This window comes from Balearica regulorum, chromosome 4 (genome assembly GCF_011004875.1).
Source record: "Balearica regulorum gibbericeps isolate bBalReg1 chromosome 4, bBalReg1.pri, whole genome shotgun sequence".
Lineage (NCBI taxonomy): Eukaryota > Metazoa > Chordata > Aves > Gruiformes > Gruidae > Balearica > Balearica regulorum.
Window position 1 is genome coordinate 34,190,689 of NC_046187.1, and position 22,363 is coordinate 34,213,051.

Genomic DNA, 22,363 nt, shown 5'->3' on the forward strand with positions numbered 1-22,363 from the left:
AGATCACTAAACTGGGAGAGAACTATTTGCTTCTGTGCTACATTACCTTCCCTTGAAATGATGGGGGGACCAGACAGGGGGTCACCGTGTGGTGCTGAAGAGAGGGGAGTCTCAACACCTCCACTTTTGACAGCAGTAAGTTGCCAGATCAGCTTGGTTATCTCACAGAACCTTACCTTAAGGTGCCTATGTTGTGACTATGCTCTTTTGAGCAGGTCAGGATCAAAAGAGCAAGCATTTAAGATGGAGATGAAAAGAAGCAATCATAGGAGTATCAATGAAGGTTGGGGGGTCAGGTCAAGAAGGTCAGGGTAAGACATTTGTGACAGAGAAGTGAGAAACCCCAGTGTCAGCAAACAAAGTGTGTTAAGAAGGATTAGAATAAGAAAAAAGGTAGAGAGAAGAAAATTCAGAGCCTTTGTAAGTCAAACTTCTTTACAGTGAATATGGGCTAAACATAATTCACAGGTTGGTTGGTTGACCTAAAAAGAACAATGCATTGGGGATACCTGTGGGCTTTCTAAAAGTGTTTTTTCTGAATATGCAGCAAATATGTGCTTTTCCTGAAGTCACTTACTGATTTTTTTTTTTCCTTCCTCCTTAAGCGTTTTACTGCCTAGCAGTAAACCATCAAGCACTAGCCCTTCCTAGTCTGTCCCTCTTGTTCCCCTACTTAAGAATGAAACAGAATATCTTGCACACCCAGAATGGGGAGAAGCTAATCATTGGCTCGCATTGTGGCTGGCGGGGCCGGCCCGCCTCTTCGGCTTGTGCTGACAAGCTGTTTGTGTTTGTGCAAGGCCACCCTTTAACTCAGCCGCCTGATGGCCATCATGGGGCCAACTGTCTGAATGCTGCAGGGAGCTCAATCTTCTCATCAGAGGCACAGTGAATTTCAGTCCCTGACACTCCTGCGTGGACTCTATGGAACACTAGTAAGTAGTCTTCTGTCTCCTCGTGGCTTTTCTCATAAGGCTCAGGGCATGTTTTAGCAAGGCAGGTAGGCACTGTCATTCGGAGCGGCAGCTATTAAAGTATTTTCCTCTGCCTGAAGTAAAAGACCAGCTACTTTGTATGCAGTGTCATGACTACAAGAACTACACTATTTCAATCTGAAATGAGACCTTCCTGGGAGGCAAGAGGGAAGAAGTTAATAGGGACACAACCCATTTAAACTTGCCAGGTTATTTTTTTCTAATATGACTTTAATTAATCTGCATCTAGTTCTCATTTCACAGTTTTTGCAAGGTCATAAGTAGCACTGTTTGGAAGAGTGTGAAAGGGCTAGAAATGGGATGCTATAAAATGAATGGTCCCAAAAATGCTGATAGGTGCTGTCATATTCTAAGATACACACCTAGCAGTAGAAAAAGCAAGGTCATGTTCAGAGATTTCAGTCCTTTGCTGGCTGCTATTAGGAAATGTTCACAGCTCCACAGAGCAAAGGACTGCAGAGATGGACCGAGTATGACTTTTTGTGTCTTTAGTATGTCCTTTCTAATGTTTAGAATTTTAAATAAAATATTCTATGTTTGGACAGTATTCTTCAACTTAATCCTTCATTGCAAATATTGATGGACTTTCAGACTTTCTTTTTTACCATTTAGACTAGGAAGGAAAAATCTTACTGTCCCTGTCAGAGCTGGACACCATGCAGAATCTCAGAACTTGTCTGTCTCTGAACTTTTGGCAAGTCTGTGTCTAGATTTCATGTGGTAGCTGAGAGAGGGGAAAAAAAAAAAAGGCAGATCCGAAGCAAGGCCTGATGCCATGTTCTTTTCAGCTTATCTAATGTGCCGCCCATGGGAGCAACAGGGGGATGCCCTGGGAGTTGTGCCCTTGTCTCTGCCATGATGCCTCTGTTTTGGGGCTGTGCACAGCTTCTGCAGACAGCCCCGATGCAGTCTGGAAACCTTTGGCTCAACTCTCCTACTCATCTATAATGTTTTTAAGGACAGCATCATTCAATGAGTCTTGAATTGCAGAGGGCCAGTCAAGCAATATTATCTGTGGGACACAGTAGCTAAGACAAATGGAAACTTTCAAATAAAACTGGTAAAATTATGGGCAGCTATTGTACTTAGTACTTTTTAACTAGATGGGTCTTGATGCTCACCATTGTTCAGCTCTGAGACTGAGCCTCCTCTACAGCAATACAGTGGATGTGTGGCAGTGTATGAACTATAGCTAACTACAGCAATAAGCTGCTTCTGTGCCAGGTGGTGAACACAAGCCAGATGTTTTCAGTCACTTTAAGTAGCAGATAGTTACTATGCCTTGATTAGTAAAGATGAAAATGAAATTGTTTTTTGTCTATAGATTAAACAAGCAGGATCTCAGTACTTAAGTAACAATGAAAGCCATGAGATGCACATCAGGCATAAACAGACACCTAGGAGTTTTTGCTGTGCTCTCAGTACATAGTTAGGAATAATCAATATGCTTACCACATTGTCTCTCTCTCAACTAAATAAAGAACTCCCTTGTGCATCACAAGCTCAGCACAACATGGGTTGCTCTGTAGGGGCAGTCTGTGCCTGTTTGATTTACATTAGGGTAAACAGGCAGAAGATTAAAATTGATTTGTCTTCCTCCTAGAGAGATAATTTTCAAGATGTATTCACAGGGCTTGCTAAAACAGGGCACTGAATCAACATCCTTCATAAAAAAAACCTGACTACTCTGAACTGCATATGCTATAATTGTACTTTCTGATTCTGAGATGGTAGGCAGTTTGTAAAAACAAAATGATTTGCTAATACTCATTAACTGAGCTTTCAGGTAGCCTGGGAAGTGGATAAGCATATCGTCCTCAATCTACAAAAGAGGGAAATGAAATCTGCAAGAAAGCTGGAAATAGAACTAAGATCTGCTTCCCAGAGCTGTGTTTTTACTGCAATTCATTTTCTTCCCCTGGCTCTGTAGGTGCACTGTATCTTGACTGTGGGATCCCTTGCCAACATTTTCCTGTGGCTGAGTCTTTAGTCTGCAGGCACATTTGCAATATAGCTATCATTCAGTTATTCAGCACTTAATGGAAGGTATTAATTTGGGGTTGACTGAAACCATGACCTCTTACCATGACCTCTTACCAGTACTTTCCAAATATATTTAGGGTTACCAGATTACAAAGTCTGTAATGTTGAATCTGATCTACTAGATTTCCCCTTCTTTGCCCTTGAGAATGCCAGACCAGCTCCCAGAACTGATCGATCTCTCAGGAAAGAACAGGTCTCTAGACTAAGAAGAGTTTTGAATTACCAGAGCTGTAATTCATGACACTCTGAGCATTTGAATTCTTAGTGAAAGCAGGAGGCTTTAAGGTTGCTTTTAATCTCAGGGTTTTGGCTTATTAGCAGGTGCTCTTCTGATGTGTCCTATATGCTTGACACACACCAATTAAGGTTATAATAAGAGAGAGCCTGTGAGTGAAATACCACGTGTCCCCCTCCTATCAGCTGAGTCTGACCAGAAAACTGAACTGCCAGGTAACAGGAGAAAGTCTGATGGCCTGCAAGAAGCACTGGCAGCCTTCTGTCAGGTGTGGGTAGACTTCCTTGTAAAATCACTTACCATCAGTGCTTAGGTCTCTGTAGAGATAGAGGCTGAGATTTGCAAACATTCTCCTCAGCCCCCTTGGATAAGTTGTCCTCTCTCTTAAATCTGAACCCTCTGACTAATACGCTCCATGCTAATATCCTCAGCTTTCACCAATACTTGTGAAAGCTTTTAAAATCTTTCATTGTGGGCTGTTTTGTTTTTTTTTTCAGGTCCATTTTCCTAGGTATTAGATCCTTTTTTAGGTAAGGATGCTGTTGCCACTGAAGTGAAACATACTGGTTGGTTCTAAAAAATGAAAAATTCTAAGCATGCAGCCTTTTCTATTAAAAAAGAAAAAGCAGCAGGGTTGTAGCACTCGGATCTCACTCATACATCAAGAGCATAATTCTAATGCACACATTCTAATGTGTGCATCTTATTTTGGTGGTGTTACTGAGAGAACTCCCTGCACTTAGGAAAGGATTGCAAGGCAGGTGATTGTGTAAAATTCACGCCAGGAGAACAGATGAAGTTTCTCAAGCAGGAATTTGCCACAGGGCCAGTTCTGGAGGGTGGCCTGCCTGAAATATAATAGAAACCACAGGTCAAGACAGAAAGAAAAGTTCCTACTTTCTTTGCCTGTGGCAGAGAGTGAATTGCAGTGGTCTTCAGGTTTGTGCTACCTTAGATCTGTATCTACCAGAGTTCACTGGTTTCTGTGACTCCTCTCCCTCCTGTCTGATATTCCCGGCCTCCCAGCTGGCCAGCAATGCTGAAAGAAACAAGCATCAGTGGCGTATAGGTACTGGCCATGCTCTGTTCCTGTCCTGGGAAGATGTTCCCTCCGACTCCATAGGCAAGCCCTAAGCTTTCCTCTAACTGGAATCACTGGCTTACGGAACAGGCTCTCTGCATTTCTGCTTTGCTTTGATAGTGTCTAAGAGGCACGATCTTGCAAACCACCTTCTTTTAGGGTATGTACAGGACTGCTATAAAATTAACTGTAGCCTCCAGATGGCCCGACTGTCTCTAGCTCACCTCTCTGAGGCCCAGAAAGCAAATTGTATCCCAGTATCTGCTCAAGTAGGCAGGAAATATTATAGATGCCACTGCTCCTTCATGCATGAAGCAGCTTTTAAATATTTCCGTTTCCTTCCTTTTTGCCTGTGTAGCTGGGCCAAAGGTCTAAGAAAGCAGCAATTTAAGTTTGTAACATAAAATGTCCCCTTGCTGTGTTCTGTCCTGGTTGCTGCTGTCTAAAATAATTATCATGGCTATCGTTGGCCTTTCCACCGTATCGCTGCTGATTCACAGCATGTGAAACTGAGCAGCATAGCACCCGATTCAAGGATTGCACTGCAGTTTCCCTTATGAAATCAAATCATACTGGGGCTCGCTTTCTTCCTGACATCTTTTTCCTTACACAGCATCTTCAGTTGACACTTTACCTAATGCTTACTTAAGGTAAAGGGATAACCCCCTAATGTACCCTAACTGTCAGATGTTAATATTTGTTATAGTAATATCCTGGCATGGAATTCTGCAGGTCTTACTCTGGCAAAACTCCTGCTAACAGCAATAGGAAGACTGGTTATTTAAGGGCTGAAATAGGACTGTGAGAATTACAATGTTTTCTCACATGTATTGTTTAATTTCTGCTTCTGATTGGGATGCTTAACTTTAGAGCAGTACCTTTGGCCTGCTTTTCAATTATTTTTTTAATGTGTAAGAGCAAGTTGATAGATACTTGACAAGTTTACTGTTAACTCCAGCACTGCAGTGGCTAAGCTTTCAGCACATTACAGTTTTCAGACATTGCCTTCATGAGACCATCTGTCTAAAGAAATCTGCCTCCTTCTCTCCATTTTCCCTATCATTTCCTCCTGATATCCACTCTCTTCTGTCACTTTGAAATCTATGCTTGACACTCAAATACGCTTTGGGACCCAGAGCTACATCAAAACATTTCCTTGGTTCACAGTGGCTATTGAAAATGTTATGCTGTCACGCTCCAATACACAGATGGGAAAACGTGAGCCAGGGCTATTGTGGCTCTGAATGCAAAAAAAAGAGGATACAGGGGTGGGAAGAGATGATCATGTGGGTAGAAAGAGCAGGGGCAGCATTCTTGTATATGTGTGCAGGTATGTAAATTAGGGTATTCTCAGTAGAGATATCTTGTATTCGCACCTGCCCCAAAGCCCTGTGCAGTCTCAAGCCTCTCAGCCTTTCACTCTGGCTTTTAGTGTCTCCTAGCCTGAGGCCTCTCATCCTTAGACCTCGTCTCCAGCTCATGCTAGTGCAGAGCATCTAGCTCCTCCCTGTGGTCCATGCCCCCCTGCCTCATCCACATGGTTCAGAGCCTCTTTGTCTTTCTGCCACAATTATTCTCCTCCCATCCTAAAGCTACCTTTTTTCCAGGCCTCCCAGATCCCAGCCTCCCAAACCTCTGTGCTCCATACCTTTTAAGATGCCTGTTCTCCCTGCCTCGCAGTCCTTAAAAGCTTGCCCAGAGCCCTTCGGTGTTTGCCATGTTCTCGTCCTACTCTCAGTCTTCCTCACTACAGCCCAGTGTTTGCAGTCTGAGAAACAGGGGGCTGTTTCTTCTCCCCTAGAGTCTCAGGTTCTTCAGTACAAAGGTCTCAACATACCTTCTTTTTCTCATTGTACTTGAAAGCAGGAAAGTAGGACAGGTCCAGGGCAAGCCAGGCATGTTCGAGCCCTGTGTGTGCTGTAAGAATGGATAGCTCCAGGCAAGGTCAGAGAAAGACTAAGCCAAGAAATATATAAGCATCATATATTTTTTAGAAAATGTAGCTCTTTGTATTTCTCTTGGCAAACAAAGTGTCCACTATTCAACACATCTTGTGAACCAATTTCAGGCCCAGAGCTGCTTTTGGACTGTTTGCTGTGATTCTTCATGTGCTCATTTCTTTGTGTTACGGGTCACATGGTAACATTTCTGATTCTTGGATGAACAACGTTTTTCAAACAAAAAAAGGAATTTGGACACATTATGTTTGGTTCAGAACTTTTCATGAATGCAGCCATATGAAAATGTATTACATCAGTGTTTCCTGGATATTTGCTTTTGAAAGAAAGCTTACTTATGTGAATGCAAGTATGTGAAAAACAGTAATACTGAGACATTACGATTTTATAGAATCCAAGGCTAGTGGTTAATTCCTGAGAGTAGCAAACTATGATTCAGGGTGGTACAGAGCAGAACTGTAAGCCTGGCACAAACTGAGTGTATGCCAGTGTTTAAGGGTCATGGTTGCCACAGAAGTGCAACTTGGAGCTTGAAGTAAGGTTCAGTCAGGAGGAATGTGAGGCTTACCTGCTGTTTCATGGTATATTTTCATAAGTGGCTTGAGCATTTGGCTCCAGTCCATCATGTCCCATGTCTGTGTCAGCTGCAGCACTCAGCGGACCCCTGTGAGCTAATTCACCTCACTCGTCTTGCAGAGAACTGATGCATTTTGTCATGGGTCAATTTTCTGTCAGGCGATGGACTGTATCTGTTTATTAGGAGTCCAACAAGCACCTCAATGCAAGGTAAGAACTGGGAGTGTACAGCCAGAGGGGAAAAGGGAACCTTTGAAAACAGTCTGATGTTTGTCTCTTGAAATTACATCCTTCCAGTATTTGACCTTCCCTGATGAAAACCACTGGGGGACAGGCATTGCATGCTGATTGCTGCCTTGTTACTTAAAGAATACAAAGTATCTAGCCATTAACTCCTGTACTGTAGTCTTCAGGGTGGGAAAAAGGGACCACCAGTCCTGCTCACTTAGAAGGGAGAAGGCTGCATGTCTCTCTGTCACAAAAGCGCTCAGAATGAGATCATGTGCCCCAGGCAAGCCCAGATCCCTGCAGTCACAGATGTTAGTGAGAGTTGATGGGAAAAAGTGGCTTAGTGCTATGCTTATTCTCCCTTTTTTCTGGGGACAGCCAGGGGCTACTGCAGGCTGTAGTGAAAACAGCAGCAGCCGTGGGGCTTCTCCAATGATGACATCAAGGTTATAATGCATTATGGTTTTGTCTGAGCTGCTTATTTTCTTTTTGTGGAAAAGAGGTGATACATTATAAAGCAAAATACCCAAAGCACTGAAACAGTCCAATCCTCATCTAACAGTAGAAGCAGACTGCAAAGGATTATCGTGCTATATTATCTCTTCAGAAGATCAGCTGACAATTATGTGCCTTTCTGGAGGGGGACAGGCTTTTGCCAAACTCAAGTCACTGGGCACCAAGCTGAAATACTAAAATAAAATACATAGTAAGTGAGGCCAGATCAACTGAATACAAGTGTAGCGTCTAAACCCAGACCCAAGATATTCCATGTGCTGACTTTAAAGTGCTGGTGGTAAAATGATTTATAATATCACAGCTAATTCATCTTTAAAAAATGGGTTATTGTCAGTGCCAAAATCTACATTATTTTATTTCATTAACAGTAAGTAAGTGAACTGAAGCTTCACCTTGAACTCCTCCAAGGGTAGGTTTGTCTCAGTTTATCAGACTTGTGGTTTTTCAGTCTGTACAAAGCCTGCCAGCTTGTTTGCATCAAAAGATTCATCTAGGACTTATAGGACTGACTAGAAATCTGCATAAACATATTTAAAATCCCACACCAAGTAGTCTACTGCTAAAATGAAAGGTGAACACATAGCTGTGGTGCATCCCTGGCTTGTTAATCTGCCATCCTGAAATCACCTGAATGATAGAAGCTCACAAATTCAAATTAAATTGCAAGGTGCGTCCTCCGCCAAATCCAGACCTTTCACCTGTCACTTTCTCAGTATTTAAACTGCAAAAGAACAGGATGGAATCAGGTTGCTTTCATCTATACCACTGCAATTCAGCAATCCCAATACAACCACACTAGACTAGATGAGAGCAGAATCCAGGCCAAGAGAGATACATATTCTGCCACCTACTGTGCATCACAACTTGTCCATCACTGCCTGAGGAGGGGCACTTTTTCCTAGCTTTAATGAACATGCAAAGAGGTTCAAAAAATCCTTTCAAAAAATCTACATACAAAGCTGCATATAATCAGTACAATCAATATCTAAGCTGCATCCTACTCCACTCTCGTCCTACTAACATCCCTAACATAGTTGATCTTTGTGAAAAATCAGGGTTGTTTTCTACTTACATGGAAAATAACAGAGTTGTTTTCTAGCTGGCATTTGAAAACATCCTAAATAGAAGCTGCCATTTTTTTGAGATGGCAAATTGCTCCTAGCAAGTTGTTTTCCCTATCTGATCTGTTCTCTGTTGCAGTCTTTCCTATATGAAGCTTTCTACAATAAATTTTCTCTCACCATCAAACTGATCAGTATCTGCCATCTCCATTTCTCCAGAAAACTAATATCCATCTGCTAGATAGGAACAATGTGCTCGACTGCCTCAAAATTTATGGAGACAGAGTGTGAGAAAGTGGGCATCAAATGATGCCTTAGTAATAGCCAGGCAACCGTGAGGGGACACATAGCTAGCCTGCCTGGAGGCAGGAGCTATCCATGGACTGTAGGATGCTGGTATCCCACATGGATGATATGAAAGAGGAAATGAAGAACAGAAAAGAAGGGTGAAAAAGATGGTGAATAAGAATGATCCCCAGAGCCTGGAAAATGAAAGGTCATTTAAAATCAGTCCTCTATTTCTGAATCTTAAATTGTCTTGAAGTTTTCTTACAGAGTTGTTATTTGTGAAAGAAATGGACTGGATTTTTGAGAGAACAGATATATTGCAGAGTGCCTGAGACATCAGTGTGAATTAATGCATTTGCTCCTCGGGGGGAAAAACATTGTCAGCATGAGCATCACAAACTGAAAGTGATTATTTCCACCTACTCTCCACTTTAACACCATGTCTCACTAAAAAAGAGTTCTTATTCCAAAGATAATAGTCATTCAATTTGTACTGTACTGCGATAGTACAGTGGGGAAGAGAGCCTGCATGTCCAGAAAACCACACAAGAGCTACTCTGCTGTACCCCATGAAATTATTTCTGGCCACAAACCTGGAAGTCTGGTCCACCAGGATCAAGTGCTTTGATTGTGTACAAGATGTAGTCAGTTCACCCCACTTGTTTACAAAGTGGGAGAAGAATAACTCAACTGTTAACAAACCTTGTTTACTGCTGTTTCAGAAAAAAATATTTGCTTAAGCTGACATCTGTGCATTTCAAGTGTTTCGCTGCTTACTACCTTGATGGGAGAACAGAACAGAAGAGAGGAAAAATGCTAGAATGCAGGTGAAAGGTGCACAACTGTGGTAGCAGTTGAGCAGTTGGGCACATGAAATCTGTTCTCATGTACCTCTTGTTTGTGTGGGGTGCTCTGGTGTCTAATAATAAAACTCAGCTCATGTGTAGCCTTTTACATTGGATCACTGGATTGTATTTCACACATCTGGAGAGCTGCCTGTTTTCACAAAAGCTGTAGGAATATAATACCTTTGAGATCTCTAGCATTCTACCTGATATGACTGAAATTATTCAATGGATTATACAACTGTTGGAAGGAATTGTGACAGCATAGGCAGAAATGCACGCAAAGAAAATTAGTTCATAATTTTCTCCTTTGCTTCTACTGATGAGAGTCTTGATTTTTTAAATTATTTTTTATTTTTAAAAAATAATTCAACTGCTTTTGACATTAACAGTCGAGTCATGTCACTCCTGGATCCAGGTACAAGATGAATAGACAATCAGCACAATCCTAATTGTGCAAAGATGAAAAACTGAGCAAGTGACAAGGCTCAGAACTTTTAGGCAGAGTGTTTACAATGGTGTTTTTATTTTGTTAATGACTCACTGTACTGATTCACCCATGCTTTAGTGAAAGCTGCCTCTTTTAGAGATTCTCACTGTTCAAATAGAGGAAGATTATTCCCAGTAGAAAAGCTTGCACAAGTCCTCTGGCAAAACTAAAGACTAAATAAAACTTGATATTTTAAAGTAAAAGAACATGCAGATAACAACAACTTTAGTTTTAAGCAATGGCAAGACTTTTTTTAATCCACCATGAAATTGTTTTCCCTTTTTTTTTATTGGGAAACCAATGTTCTTCAGTACTGATTCAAAAGCCTTGAGGTATCAAAAAATATAGGTGACCCCTCAAGCCTCTGGTACCTGAATTTACTCAGGGCAGTAGACCTTTAAAGAGCTGAATCTAGGGACTGAAAGTGACTTAGGAGCTTCAAGTTATGGACTTTCATGGGGTGCTTTTCAAAGTTGTGCTTGTGATACTTTTGATAAAATGTTCATTCTTGTAATTAATGGATTGGATCACCCCAGAGGTTCTCTATCAAGCTACTGTCTGCTGACTCTGAGAGTTGCCTTTTTAGAGGAAAAAACCCACCAAACCAACCCAAAACCTTCCAACACAATAGGTTTGCTTCCCACCTGGAAGCATTTAAAGGATGTAAGTGGATCGGCATTCACTTCCCTGTTTATAAAACCCAGGTTGTTCTAAATGACTTGCTAAACTGTTGAACTATTTCAAGTCATGCACTGGATTTTTTTTCCCCTTCCAGAGGGGCTGTTTGTGCTGGGAGGGAGGGCTGCAAGGTTGCTTTGTTTCCACAGCGGGTGGGGGACCCGGCTGCCACCTTCCTGAGTGGTGTGTGGTGCTCTCGGCTGCCGGGGGCTGCCTGGGGGAGCAGTTGGTCATCTGTGCGCGGCAGACTATCCCGGCATGGGGCTGGCTGTTTATTTTCAAAGCCTTTGTACTTCAGGTTACTTGTAAGGGTGATGCATGGGGAGTTCTGCTAAAACTGGACTGTATATAGTGCCTGGTTTGCCTGTAATTTGCAGGTTATGAAAAGCAGACGGATGGCTCCATGCTCTGCAAGTTAGTATAAGGATGGGAGCTTCTGACATAAGAGCAGCTTTTACAGAAAACACTGAGTTAAGAAGATTCAGGCTCAAGCTAGATTGCTTCTTCCCTCCCCCTGCTTTTGTCTATTTTTACTGCATCATTGGTATGTGTCCAAGGCAAGTCGGCCATATCATTCGGAAATACAAGGGGATAAACTTTGGACTGTTGTATCTCTTCAGGCTGGGAGACTCCAGAGTAAATGAACTGGGAGAGAGAGAATTTAAAAGGAGAGATTTCTTTAGGTGAACTTTTTTGGTTGTCTGCTCTGCCAACAGCAGTGTAAAATAACGAAGAAACTGCAGCAGTCCTTTCCCACTGTCTTTCTAAATAATGTAAGTTACCCTTTCACACTCGTCTCTAACTGTCCGTGTGCTTTTTCTGCTTTCGAGTATTTTGTGAGAGCAGCGGTTTTACAGCGAGTGAGCTCTTACCAGGAGCTCTGCTGTGCGAGTGAATTGCTTTGTCTTTCTTTCTCTTCTTTAAGTCAGGGCTGTAGCAGGGAAGCCGAGCAGTTTGACACCACCTTTCTTTGACAGTCTTGCTAGCTCGACTTTAGATAGCTGTCGAAACCTTTAAAGCTTTTCAGCATTTGTGCAGAAATTGGTTTGTAGTTGGCAAAAGACAATAGCAAATGTTTTGATTGAACTGTGTGTGTCAGGCTTGCCGTAAGAGCAGGCGTTTCAAAGGGGATTGTGTGATGCTGTGTAAACAGGACAGGATGTGACAAGGGAAAACAAATGTTTCCTGCTCTTTAATATTTAAAAGAAATAATTGAAACAGAGCCAAGGAGTTTGCCTAGGAAAGAAATAGTGATGTTTATTCAGAGCAAAAGAACGGCTCTATGAATCTGAGAGGACAATGCCAAGGTCTAATTAGGAGAGTGAGTTTACTTTTCAGGAGTGTTCAGTTTTTTGAAGTCGGCATTTGGCATTAATGTTGTCGTATTCGGTTGTTGTGCTTTTGTGAACAGCAACTTGAGCCATTACCTGGTGCGTAGCTCTCCATAGGTTACTTACGTTGGTTGATTTTCCCCTTTTTAGTTTATTTTACTACTTTCAAAATGCAGTCTAGGCAGACTGTTAGGTTGATAGGTTTAAGTAAACCCAAGGGATTATAATGATAATGTACCAAGTAATATACCAACAGTAAGACAAAAATTGCCCTGAACTCAAACATTCATTAGACCAAAACAATTACCTAACTGTTTATTTATATGGGGACAAATAAGAAAATTGTGGTGAAAGTATAATGACAAAATGAATAGTTCTTAGATAGGGATTATGCATAAGAAGAGTTGCTTTCTGTTCCAGCCTTGGATTTTTTGTCTTTGAGGGCAATGGATTTATTACCTGGATAACAGTTCTGTGGCCAACTATTGTGATTTAATCATCAGAAGTTTTTTCCTTAAAATTCCATATTGCTGCTTGTGTGAGAACTGAAATTAAATTGACTAGCGATACTAAGGAAAGCTTCTAGACAATGTGAATATTTGAATAAACTTTGAATATAAACTGAATATTTGGAATAAACTTGGGAATATAAACTGTAGGGCTTGAAAAACATATTAAAAGGTTTGTTTTGTTAAAATCTGTATAAACTTGTTTATTTTAAAGCTAGTCCCATAATTTTCTGGAAGACGGACTCATGATATCTAAAGCCTGGAGTGGTTATAGAGAGAAGGTACCAGAAAGCTACTGTACCTTGTCTTGGGACTGTGTTGTCCTGCTAGAAAACAAAGCCAGCAGAAAAAGGAGGTTAGTTCTTGTTTCCACAGAGTTTTTTTGGGGGAATCATTCTGTTGGCTGTTGACACACTGAAGTAAGGCTTCTGTGCTTTGGCCCTCATCCACAACTGCTTACCATAAACCAAAGGTTTCCTCAAACTTCTCAGCAAAGCATTTAACAAACTTGAATTGTGAAGAAACTCTATGGTCTGATCTGGACCTGCAGTGCCTACAGTTTGGCTATAAAGAACAGCTTGGGTTTTTCTTCATTGAGGGCTCATTTCAGTCCTTGAGATTCATCCTTTTTCATGAGAAATGGCTTTGATACATGTTGGCTTTCCTCAGGGAGAAGGCTAAACAGAACTTCTTTGTTGCTTCAAGGAGCACCACTAACGCATGCTGCTTGAGGGCCAGAAGGAAACATGGAGTGGGTTTTATGACTGAACCAATTCTAAATTTGATTGTAGGGCTTCTGGGAAGAGGGGAAAATTTAAATAATGGAAACATTTATTTCAGCCAACTGGGAAAAATCTTTTGGTTTCTTTGTGTCATTTGTAAAGGGAGACAGCAAACGTATCGTGCCAGATACAGAATAAAAATTAGAAGTACGTATATGTTTAATGCGGGGTTTTTTGGGTCTTAACTGTCCGTCTTTTTCACGGAAGTTATTTTCCATGTACTAACTAGAATATGTGAATTCATTGAAATCTTAGTTTTGAGGCTAGTTTTGAGACAAGCAGTGTCCATGGTCTGACAGCACACGCGAGTTCTGTCTGAATTCTGCTATGTCCAGCAGCATGCACAGTGTTTGGAAAATTAGAACTTACCTGGACAAAGATAACAATACTGCTGGGGGATTTCCCCAGCCTATGATAGTATTCCTTCTCTGGCAATCCCAGTTTTAGCTTGAAGGTCAGGTTGTTCACTGGAAAATCCCAGATAATTATTGCTTGAAACCATCATGAAAACATGCTGGGCCTGTCTTTGCCTGATAATGGAATTTCATTAATTCATAACAAAACTAGGATTTGGACAGCTTATATAAACACAGTGGTGCTCCTGATTCTTTGAGGAAAACTGAGCAATTAAATGAACTGAAAGGTTTTGGGTGTCCTAATGCAGAGAACAAAGTGTTGTACATTACTATAGTGAAGCTGAAATTTAATCATCTGCATAAAGTATTAAACACACACAGTTTTGCAGAAACATGTAATGCTGGGTCTAGGCACATGAACTATTTATACAAAACCAAAGGCACAGAGTATGGTAGGTTAGGATAAATTCTTGAGCCAAATCTAAAAGAATTGTATTTGATAAGTTGGCAAGAATATTGTCTCATCAAAATTAAATGTGCCTGAGGATACGATGTAGCTAGTTTGAACTATTTGTTTATATGCAACAGCAAACATATATATTACTCTAAAGAATACAATCAGTTTATAAAGAATGATCCTTAATACAATTGCGTTATAGAAGGGACTAGCTCCTCAGAGTTAAATAGTTGTTTTAAGGACAGTGTGATATTCTGTATTATAAAGAGCCATTAATTCCAAAGAATTTACAAATGCACTGAAAACTCCAACACAGTGTTTTTCCACCTTTTTTTTTTAATTTTTTGAGCCCTAAAAATTTTCTCCTGGAATTTTACCATCCAGATTTTGCAAGGTAACATATATGAACTTGCTTTTTTTTCATCAGCTTTCAGGGACAAAGTTGAAGAAGTCCAGTGATTGTCAGATTGAAATCCACTGCAGTGGATACTTGGCTGACACCTTCAACCAAAATTAGATACACTATTTCCAGAGACTGCAGGTTGTGGTTATGTTAGTGCTGATGTTTGTGGGTAAAAAATAAAGGCGGGGGAAGCTAACCATGTGAAACACATGACATGAGTTGTTAAAAAAATAAGACTATGAAACAAAATCAGTATTTATTGAAAGGAATAAATGTTGGAAAGGAAATAATGATTGTTTGGAGGTTTCTAAAATACTGAGGGGAAAAAAACAGGGCTTAGCATTCACATAAATAGACTTCACCTCTCTATATCTCCATTTCTAATAGGTTACTTTTTAAGGCACACTTGCTGCTTCTGTTAGAATTGGGCCTGCTCTTGTCTTTGTTATGACCGAATTGGAGGCAGTCCCTTGCTGTGCTGTAAGGTTTATGTTAACACGTGCCTGTAATGGAAAGAGCTGCTTGGTTGCAAACACTTAGCAAATGCAATTCGGAAGAATTCCTATTTTGTGAGAAATTGTGCAAGATTTTTCTTCCTCTATTTTTGATCAACTGGAATAAAGTCCACCTCCCACTGAACAAAATTCAGGTTGACCTTTGGAGAGATGAAAATGGCATTTCACGTCAAACTTTCGGAATTGTTTTATTTCTGTAAGGACCAGGGTTTTTTTCTGTGGTTTAAATAACTAAATATTTACTGTATAAATTGTAACATTAAAGACATTTGTCTTTGTTTTCTACCATAGACTGACTAGACATTTTCTGTCACAGAATTTGTAGGCATATCTTGGCATTGCATGTCATTCCTTCTAATAAGTGGGGTGGTTGGCTACATTTGGATTTGGCGTTGCTTATTTTAAAAGGTGAATTTAGCTGGAAGTCAGTAACTTAGTTTGATCACAGGACTAGCAGTTTGTAACTGGAATAACATCAAGTGAAATAAATGATGTAACATATCACTCGTACTGTGTGGGGACAGTCAAGGATCTAGTCAGCTGAGAAGTCTGCTGGCACTCAGGCAGCCTTCCCACTTGCCAGCTGGTCTTTAGGGCAATAACTCAAAAGCAAATCCCATGCAAAAGGAAGAACTGAAATAGCATTTGGAATATAGTTCTTGAGGTGCTGAACAGATAGTGTGGCAGGTAAATGTTGGCTGGTTCAATCCACCTTGCTACTAGTTAGTTGCAGTGGGGTTAAAAGAGGCACAGCTAAATTAAGAAGGAGACTAATCACAGACATGTGAAAAATGTTAGCAGCATGTATTCTGGCACTTCGTTCATTACATGGTGATCCTGTTAACACAAGCATCAAAATATACCCTGTATAGCTGGACTCCTACAATAGTTTACAAAGAAACTGCTGCCAGAATGGCTATGATTGTTTACTGTTAGATATTAAATCTAGGTTATAATAACTTTAAGAATATTCCCTGCCACTAGAAGAAGACAAATGACTTAAAAATATACTGTAATCATGTATACCCTAGATGTTCCCCTGGAAGAAGTCTGGACAACTCTGCTTTTTATGGTCAGCACTTTTGCTCAAGTGTAAAAGTATTAATTCTTTTTCACTTTAAAACCTTCTGAATATTATCAGGTTTGGATGCATTTTAGGAGCAATTCATTAGGTGGATGGTGATCTTCAGTCCTTATGCCAGGGTGGACGCCCTCTGTGATAGATACATAAAGATTGGAGTAGATGCAATTACTTTTGATCAGGTTTTAAATGCATGACATGAATGGTCATCAATCTGCCTGCTTCTAATCCAGTATGGATTTATTTGTCTTAGTGTTATTAGTCTGCCTAAACATGTGCATGATCAGTTTATTTCTGGGTGACTTTCTGTTCTTTTGTCATGTAAAGCTATTTGTTTTGTGCTACCATGAGCTTCTGTTCCTGACTTTTTTTTTTTTCCTTTCAATTCTGAAAATGTAGAGTGATGATCCCCTCTTTTTCTGTTGTTTTTATGTGTGTTGAATGCTAGGTTTGAAGGTATCCCTTCACTGAACTTGGAATTTGAAAAATTGTCATGTGTGGAGTGATGGCTTAAAGAAAAAATGAAAGTTTTAGTCTCTGCAAAGATTTATACTGGTGCCTGCCTCCTTCTGTGTCAAAGTTTAGTAGAACTTGGTTATTTGTGAGCTTGAAGGTGTGTGGTATCTACCAGTGGTGTTTTGTGAAGTGCTCAGGAGTTGATTTAACAACAAAAGAGCAGTGGATGGGTTATTCTGAACTGCATAACTCTAACTAGTGTGAAAATATAAATGTGCAAAGATGCTCCTGTACCCTATGCAGAACAAAACGCCTCCAAAGCAGTGATGGAATCTTGAGCAAATGCACTTTACACAATTACTTAGAGAACAACAACAAAAAAGATGAGAATCAAAAGATTTTGCTGAACTTGGAAATGCTTTTGAAAAGATCCCAACAATTACGTTTCTGTGTGCCTTTGAATGCATTAATCTCTATAGCGGTCCGTGGAGAGACTTAGTATGTGTCCATACTTAGCTCCAGCCATATTTGACCCATATTTATGTTACTAGAGAGCTTGCATTCTCTGTGAGAAACAGAACTTCCAACAGAGCAGATGCCACCAGGTTCAATGATGTCAGGTGTCTTCAAAGCCACCCTGGCTCTTCTGAGAAAAGCTATATGTTGTAAATATTGTAGATCAGACAGCTTACAAATTCCTCAGGAACTAAAATGACCCCCAGGAATGAAAACTCAGGACTGAGGAACAAGCCTTTTACAGCATACATAAACTGTTCAAGAGCAAAAACTGCCACGGTTTGTCTGCATTTGCAGAGTATTTTTTTTTCTTCCTTTTCCAGTGAGGAAAGAGTATTCGTGAAATACCCTTCTACAACTTTCTCTCCTGTAATCCATACATTGGTGGAAGTGTTAATGTAAACCTTCAGGGATTAACTCTCACAAGATAAGCTTCTGCAGGTGTTTTTTTTGTTGTTATCTTGAAAGGAGATTTAATTTGATATTTAGAGCTGAAGTAATTGCCCTGTAATGGGGTTGGGAAACCTAGGACCCAAAAATCAGGTAGAGCCGCAGTCTAATTTCATATCATCTGAGCTTTTTGTGTCCTGAGTGTTACTCTGAGACAGTACTATGATATGTGTTGGTGTGTGGTCTTCCCAATGTGCTTGAAAGGCTTGCTGGAACCTCCACAAAAAACAGGCTCATCTCTTTACTTACAACCTAATTCTTAGTCTGCTCTGTGTAGTCTTGAGGACAACTGATCTTTCTGCAACTCAGCTCAGAAAACATTTTATAATAAAGAGATACAATTAAGTGTTGCACCATGAAGATTTCAGTCTATATACAGTGGTATTTTTTTTGCCCTGCATCTAAAATAGCTGGAAATGAATTTTGATTGTGAAATACAAACATGTCCTGAGATACTTCATTACTAATTAAAGAAGAATAATTTTTCATTCATTCACAAATGTAATCCTTTACTTAAAACCTCTCAGTGGAGACAAGTGCAATCCTTTATTACAAAGAAAACAGAAGACAGTATGACGAGAGTATGTAACAGAGGACTGTTTTAGAAGAATTGTGCTACATGTTCTGTGTAGGCAGAGAACCCTCCCATCCCTTAGCTTCCTCATTCTAATTAGCTTTTTCACTATTCCCTCCTAAACAAACAAACAAACAAAAACCAAACCAAAACAAAACCCCAAAACCACCCAACCCCAAAAACCACAAAACCCAGACTAGACTGGTACATGCAAAAACGTTTGTATATAATAAGGTAAATGTGTAAAAAATAGGTGAGTAGTTCCATTTCCTGTGCTTGCAAAGTCAAACATTTTTGGTTATCAGAAGCTGACACATTGCACGGTCTTGAATACAAGTAAGTAGAAGAGCAGGAAGGCTTCTTCCCATATGTAACTTTTGGGATGGATTTTTATTGGCACTCCTGAATGGTTGTCTTTACCCTCTGAACAACCGTTGTCGTTTCACCTCTAGGATGTGCTCTTGCAGAAAGCCTGCTTGGAAGGTGTGCACCCTCCGGAGGGACCTCTGTTGAGGAAGGTGGACAATTTTTGAACTTTTAAATGAGGAGAACCAGCATAGTGATCAAGGCATGATTTTCCCAAGCTCTATGGCATTGCTTTTAGAATAATACAGAGTACCTCTGCAGAGAAACAAGACAAATGTCACTCTTAAGGAAATATCACTAGAAATCTCTTTGTTTTTTTTCTTAAGGATAAAGTAAATTCAAAAAGGTAGGAAGAAGTGGAGAAAAATGTTAGGTTAGTATTCTATCCACTATGAAAGGGTTTTCTGCTTGGGGTGATGACTAGTCAGTCTCCATTGTTGTGTGTCTTGTTTGTATGACTTAGAAGTGGGTGTACGTGCTAAAGGTACTCTGTGGCCCCGAGTGGCATTCTTCATGCAGCAGTAGTGTATTAAGGCAACTGTCTGATGGATTCATTTCACCTGACATCCCTAAATGGCAGGGCTCTGCAAAGAGATAAAAACAGCCCTGTGGAGCCATTAATGTCCATTAACTATGCCAAAAGGGAGTGGCTACTATGACAGCTCCTGTGATGTCTATGCTGAGTATTTTGAAGGTTTGTCTGGGTCAAATCACAAGTAAATCTAGTCTAGCCTTATAATTTGGATGGTGGCTGACAGTGAATGTCTGCAGAAGAGCATAAGAATAGATCAGACATATCATGGTACTCTCCAGAATGCTCTTTCATATTCAATGATTTGTGCTTCCAGTTCTGCTTCTGGTAGAGGTAGTGTCTTTGTATTTAAAATTCTTTAATCAATTTATCTGCCATGAATTTGTTCTTCTCTTCTGGAGTGCCTGTAAAATATTAACAACTCTAGCATCCTGGGGTTTCACAGCTCACAGGATGAAGGAGTACCCAGCACATTACTGGTGGTCTTAAAAGGGGTTTCTCACCTGTGGCAAATAAAAAGGAAGAGTAAAAAGCAATGGATATAAATTGTAAATAAAAAATAAATTGTGAATAAAATTTAACTCGGAGTACAGCATGGTCCACCTGCCAAAAACCTACTGATTGCTGTTTCATCAGGCTTCCAAAAGCATTTAAGTTATTTGAGATACATCCTAAACAGCCCCTCGCGGTGGTATCTGAGTTAGAGAAGTTCAGTACCTGAGATAGATAGTGCAGTCTGTATGTCCTATTTGTAAGTTGTTTTCCACTAGGATTTCTCAATTACTTTTAACAGAAGTGCCTAGAGCTGGCTACTTTACATATAGAATCATAGAATCATAGAATGGTTTGGGTTGGAAGGGACTTCAAAGATCATCTAGTTCCAAACCCCCTGCTACGGGCAGGGACACCCTCCACTAGACCACGTTGCCCAAAGCCTCATCCAACCTGGTCTTAAACACTTCCAGGGATGGGACATCCACAACCTCTCTGGGCAACCTGTTCCAGTGCCTCACCACTCTAACACTAAAGAATTTCTTTCTAACATCTAATCTAAATGACCCTCCTTCAGCTTGAACCCATTACCCCTTGTCCTGTCACTACACTCCCTGATAAACAGTCCCTCATCAGCTTTCCTGTAGGCCCCTTCAGGTACTGGTAAGCTGCAATTAGATCTCCCCGGAGCCTTCTTTTCTCCAGGCTCAACAATCCCAACTCTCTCAGCCTGTCCTCATAGGAGAGGTGCTCCATCCCTCTGATCAGCTTCATGGCCCTCCTCTGGACTCGCTCCAACAGCTCCATGTCTCTCCTGTACTGGGGCCCCCAGAGCTGGACGCAGTACTCCAGGTGGGGTCTCACAAGAGCAGAGTAGAGGGGCAGGATCACCTCCCTCGACCTGCTGGTCACACCTCTTTTGATGCAGCCCAGGACATGGTTGGCTTTCTGGGCTGCAAGCGCACACTGCTGGCTCATGTTGAGCTTCTCATCAATCAGTACCCCCACGTCCTTCTCCTCGGGGCTGCTTTCAATCCATTCCTCGCCCAGCCTATAGTCGTGCTTGGGATTGCGCCGACCCACGTGCAGGACCTTGCACTTGGCCTTGTTGAACTTCATGCAGTTCACATGGGCCCACCTCTCCAGCCTGTCAAGGTCCCTCTGGATGGCATCCCTTCCCTCCAGCATGTCGACCACACCACACAGCTTGGTGTCGTTGGCAAACTTGCCGAAGGTGCACTCGATCCCACTGTCCATGTCGCCAACAAAGATGTTGAACAGTGCCGGTCCTAGTATCGACCCCTGAGGAACACCACTCATCACCGTTCTCCACTTGGACATTGAGCCGTTAACCACAACTCTTTGAGTGCGACCATCCAGACAATTCCTTATCCACCGCGTGGCCCATCCATAGAATCCATGTCTCTCCAATTTAGAGACAAGGATGTCATGCAGGACAGTGTCAAATGCCTTGCACAAGTCCAGGTAGATGATGTCAGTTGCCCTTCCCTTATCCACCAATGCTGTAACCCCACCATAGAAGGCCACCAAGTTTGTCAGGCATGATTTGCCCTTAGTGAAGCCGTGTTGGCTGTCACCAATCACCTCCTTATTTTCCATGTGCCTGAGCATAGTCTCCAGGAGGGTCTGCTCCATAATCTTGCCAGGCATGGAGGTGAGACTGACCGGCCTGTAGTTCCCTGGGTCTTCCTTTTTTCTCTTCTTAAAAATGGGGGTTATGTTTCCCCTTTTCCAGTCGTCAGGAACTTCGCCAGACTGCCAGGACTTCTCAAATGTGAGGGAGAGTGGCCTGGCCACTTCATCCGCCAGTTCCCTCAAGACCCGCGGATGCAACTCATGAGGTCCCATGGACTTGTGCACCTTCAGGTTCCTTAGATATTCTTGAACCTGATCTTCTCCTACAGTGGGCGGTTCTGCATCCTTCTAGTCCCTGCCTTCTGCAACCTGGGCAGTGTGCCTCAAGCATTTGCCAGTGAAGACTGAGGCAAAGAAGTCATTGAGTACCTCAGCCTTCTCCATATCCTGGGTAACCAAGTCACCCATTTCATTCCGGAGGGGACCCACATTTTCCCTCATCTTCCTTTTATCACTGACATACCTATAGAAGCTTTTCTTCTTGTCCTTGACATCCCTGGCCAGACTAATTTCTATCAGGGCTTTGGCTTTCCTAACCTAATGGGTTTTGTTGTTTACTACGTATAACCTGTATCAGTAACAGCATGGTACATCTTGTCACAGTCATCACAAGGACTACTTCTGAAGTGTCAGGCAGTTCTTATAGCTGCTCATAGAGCTTGCAAAGGGAAGAGGATGCTAAGATTTGCTCCTGTTCTCTGACCACAAAAGGTTCAGGCTGTATAAGTTGTTATCTTGCACCTCTTTACAAAAATAGTCATTATCCAAATTAATGGCTGGCTATGAAAACTTAGTTCATAGTGTAGAAAGGTGCTTGATGTCACAGGTACAGTTGAATGGCCGTAGTTGAATTGTGTGAGGCATTAAGACATGGGTTACCTATGCTTGCACAG

The 22,363-nt window shown here is 41.3% G+C and overlaps 1 protein-coding gene across 8 annotated transcripts in view; it reads left to right on the forward strand.

Moving 5' to 3' along the window:
• The window catches only part of TRIM2 (tripartite motif containing 2), a 131,400-nt gene that overhangs the window by 52,939 nt on the left and 56,098 nt on the right, over positions 1-22,363 (forward strand). For 2 of the 8 annotated variants that reach the window (XM_075751723.1, XM_075751727.1), the window contains exon 1: positions 11,534-11,767. The exons of 4 other annotated variants lie outside the window; for them this stretch is intronic. The gene's annotated coding sequence lies outside the window, so the exon portion shown is untranslated. Of the gene's footprint in view, positions 1-800; positions 936-11,533; positions 11,768-13,048; positions 13,190-22,363 lie in introns of those variants that run through there. 2 more of the 8 variants (XM_075751728.1, XM_075751724.1) reach the window with 2 other exon arrangements.